We start from the raw sequence: 4,601 nt of genomic DNA on the forward strand, positions 1-4,601 counted from the left end.
CCTCATCCCATGGTGCTGGGAAGAAACTAAGGAAAGGTTCCCAATGCAGCTTGGACCTCCACCGTTTTCTTCATGAAAATACTCAGCAAGTTGGAAAATCTTAATTCTTCTCTGTTCATTTTTCCCTTATTTTAGGGAATAGATGGGAGAAAAGATTGTGATTATTTCTTTCTCAGCAATTACAGTCAAATGAAGCGTTCTCTCATGTGAGCATCATTTTTCTTTCGCTTTTTGTACTTTGAGGGCATGTCATCATCAACTTCTATATTAGCAAGATTGCTCTAGTTCTTTCCCTCCACTGACTTTGTGGAAACACTTGTGTACAATCCTGTCTCCAGGTTAGTCCATTTGTGTAGCACCACATTTGTTTAACACTCACCGAGAGTGTACATAAGCTTCTGAAATTGTGTATCCTCTCCTGTAATAGGGAAAGTGTTCACAAGGATGATTAGTGCCATTTTAAAATATGGATACGTGCAACTTCCAAGACTGATAGTAAAGGAATGATGCGGGAACTGAAGAACGAATCCTACCTTTCACTCACAGCAGAGCTACTGGGCTGGGGACCTCTCTACATGCATTGGGTTTTGTATCAGTAGAACAATATATCTGGAACTGGAAAGAAATTAAGGTGTTATTTTATATTTTTGATAACTATATTGCAATCTGATGATGTGATAGTCATGGAATTCACAATTAATCTGGTTATAATAGAATCAGGTTACCTTTTATCAAATTAGCTTCATGTATGCGAATAAGCTTTTTTCTGACTTAATCAGCAATATACACACACAGTCTTGGGGACAGTTGACTGTCTCTTGACAGTACCAGGATGGCTGAAATTGCACAACTTCTGTGCATGCATGAGGACAGGGCTGGATTTGCAGGGATTCTTCTTCTCTCTGCACTGCCTGTGTAGGTAATCAGGTTGTTCTGGCTTGGCTTCCCACTGCGTCTCTTTTTCTCTCAGGTTTGTAAGTTGAAGGCACTGAAGTGAAAAAACCTCATCTGCGGGAATGCTAGTAAGTCAGCTGTCAGCTTTTACAGTGCACAGCCCTTACAGGATCCCTCTTCTTTGCATTTATGAATAGCTGGGAAAGGATGGATTTAGACAAAAGGTGTCAGAGACAACAAAGTGAGTGTGTCAAGCACAGATACTGAAACCAAACTTCATTAATATTTTTATTAGGGAAAAGAGGCTATATGCAAAAGATAACGTAGTTTCAGGGCAAAACTAGGTTTATATGATTTCCTTTTACACTGGAAAAAAAAAAGAGTAAGCTTCTAGTCTCACAAAGAGACCAAGTAAAATAAAACAAGAGCCAAATCTCAAGGAAGGCAGGTAGTGTGCGTTTGCTGTCTGCAGATATCAGCATTGAGCTGAATGGGTTTTAAAGGTACCATTCAAAGGAAAGGGGCTATCACGGCTCTGCATGTATTTAAAACACAGCTACAGGCTTTTTGGGGCGATGCATTCCCTTTACACACTGACTTTCACAACTGCAGTTGAGGGAGAGGAGAATACATGTGGGCAAAACTAACTTTGGAAGGAAGAATTGAGCAATCCTTCCAAGCTTATTTAAATTAGTACTCAAAGCAATAGGTACCAGTTAAACCCAAATATCTAGGAAGCTACATGTGAGATGCAGAGCTAGTTTAAGCACCGAAGTCCAGAATTCACATCTAGACTGTGGACTTAATGTTGAGACCTAAACAGGGAGTCTGAATACGATGCTGTGCAGCATGCGTCTCCCCTGCAGTCACAGTTGTGACTGCAGCAGAGATGTGAGATCAGCTGGCAGCGGAGCTGTGCTGGCAGCGTGGCACAGCCGCTCCGACACATCTGCACGCAGCTGCGAGCGGGATCGTAACAGCAGTGTAGACACACTGAATCAGCAGCTACAGCTTGCATGCTGCAAACCGGATTGTCATTTGAATGGCATTTTTTTTTCCACTGCTCTGTATTTATTTTAGTATTAAACTTATGCACTGTTTAAGGACTAATTCAATTGCCAAAACCAGCTGTCTGGACAGCTGCCTTTCAGCACACTCAGAAACAAAGGCATATTAAGAAAAAATGGCTAAAGAAAGACATGTGTTTAACCAGTGCATCTAACTACCGCATCAGTCTTGAAATGGGTCATGTTTTAATTTCTGAACCATTTCTGTGCCCAGAAACTGAATGGGTTTTTATTTGGTGTCTTGGATTTTTGTGTTTGGACTTTCATAATCCAGAAGCAATATAAGTATACTTTATTTTTCAATAAACAGAAAAAAAAGGAAGTGGTAGTTCTTTGTTTGCCTTCTATTTCCATATGGAGTGCAAAGCGGCTAGAAATCTAGTACAATAGCCTGACTGTATGTTGCATTTTGCAGAGCCGGTTGTGTTATGTCTGGATATGCAAGCCTTGCAAATTTGCTATCTACAGAGCTCCTGGTAATACTCTAATCCAATGGCATTTTATGAGTTCTTTGTCTTGCTGGCCTTATAAACTGTATATTAACAGTGTAAGGAGATTTTTAGAAGGGTCTATATGTACTGCTTATGAAACATCTCCAGAGACTGGTAGTAAAATAGTTTGCCTTTCAAATGGAGGTAGCTTCTACCAAGATAAAGTCTAATTGCTTTTGGAGCTGTCAGAGTGATTTCTCGGTGTCTGATTTATGATGGTGGATTGTACTTTATGTTGCTTTTTGGCTGTATGCCTTTTTTTTTTTTTTTTTAATAGGAAACTTGGAACTTCTCTGAAGTAGACAGAGTACAATACTGAAAAGTCAATTTGTATGTTTTACTACTTTTTTATGTTTTACTTCTTTTTGGGGGGAAAAAAAGTCCTGGACAAATCCATTTCCTCTGTCAAAATTTGTAATTTCCCAAGATCAGTCAAAAACTCTGTTCTTTAAAAGTACAGCAATAGTGAAAAATCTCAGAGAGTAAAACAAAGGCAGGGCGAAAGGAGGTTTCCAGGTTTCACACATGCTAATAATATCTTACATGATTTTGAGCATTTTCTTACAAGCTCCTGAGCTGTGTTATCAAATTGTCTACTGGGCAGAACAGTATTTGGGTCTGGAGCATTAATGCAGCCGTCTAAAATCTGTATCCTGTTCTGTACCCAGCCTAACTGAGCCAGAGGGAGTGCTGGGAGAGCTCAGCTTTGTAGTTGACAGAGCTAAGGAAGCTTCCCTAGCACGTATGGAAAATAAACTTTCGGAAGCCAAAAGCAGCTAAGCCAGGAGTGCCTGGAGCGGTTCCCGCTGGCTCGTGTAGCGGAAATAGTTGTTCTCCAGCGGATTGTGCTCTCCCTTCCGCTAGCTGCAACCCATAGCAACTTCAGTGAGACAGAAGAAGAAGGGTGAGATGAAAATGTGGCCTCATGGATTTGCCCTACAACAACTGTCTCTCTGCTGGCATTGTTAAAGCCCAGGGCATAGTAATCGCGGGCAGACTGTGGTCGTATTTGTGCGCTTTCCCCGCAGCTGGCATGTTTGCAGCCCCAGCTCTTGTTCTCATTACGGCCCTTCTGGGTTTTGCTGTTTCTGCTTCAGCAATGCTTTCCTGGATTGCATTTCTCATCTCCATTCGCACCGTGCAGATCCTGGCTATTAATTCAGGGGAACGGTGCTGTGTTCCTCTGTGCATGAGCAAGAGGAAACTATAGGAGACTGCCCATAGTTTCTTTTCCTTCAGCCAGCTTTGGACAGTGGCTACCACTCCTAACAGATGAGGGGCAAGAGCAGCACCCTTGTTTTAGCTGCTTAAAGTGGAATTGTCAAAGGAGACTGAAAGCTTTTTAAGCGCTTTGGAATAGAGAGCAGCTGGATGTCTGTCTCCTGGGAAATAAATGCAGCTTCTGCTGCCTGTGTGTCACTGGGGGAGGACAGCAAAGGGGAACTCTCTGTTGTTTCTTTGAGTTCATTCTTTTAATCGTGTCATTGTTTTCACATCCAGTGCATATAAATGATAAAGCAACAACAGCCTCCTCTCCCCACAGCAGCTCAATTTAGTAGTGCCCCCCCCCTTTTTTTGGAGAGATATTTTTATTGCGTTTTCTGATTTGGCTGTTTTCCCTGAAAACTGTGCAAGAAGGAGATGATGGTTTGTGCATATCTGGAGCAAGACATTGATTTATTTTTAAAATAGTGTTCAATTACAAGTGGAGTAAAACCCCAGTTTCAGGTTTTAGATAGTTTATCTGCCCTGCTGGGGAAGCAGATAAGGGTGTGTGTTAATTCTAGCAATTATTATATATTTTATTACAGTGGTTCAATTGCATCTAATGTACTCTTTCATGTCTTGCTCCATAAGCTCTATGCTGGGTAGAAAAAGGGGCAGGAGACTCTCAGTCCAGCCCTATGCTTGAGCAGACGTTTTTGCGTGCATGTGGGTGCTCTCTCTTCCTCTCTTCCTTGCCCCCTTTCTTTCACATGAATCCCAACACCACTGATGATCTCACCTCTACCAAAGTCAACAAAAAATACTGTTATTGGCCTCATTGTGATCCCAGCATAGGAATAATTAATGTCATCTCTCTCTCCTACAATTTCTTATGGTCACTCTTGTTGTTTTGTATCAAAATCTCCCTTTGGCCGTAACAATC

This window comes from Rhea pennata, chromosome 10 (assembly GCF_028389875.1).
Source record: "Rhea pennata isolate bPtePen1 chromosome 10, bPtePen1.pri, whole genome shotgun sequence".
In the NCBI taxonomy this organism is placed as follows: Eukaryota; Metazoa; Chordata; class Aves; order Rheiformes; family Rheidae; genus Rhea; species Rhea pennata.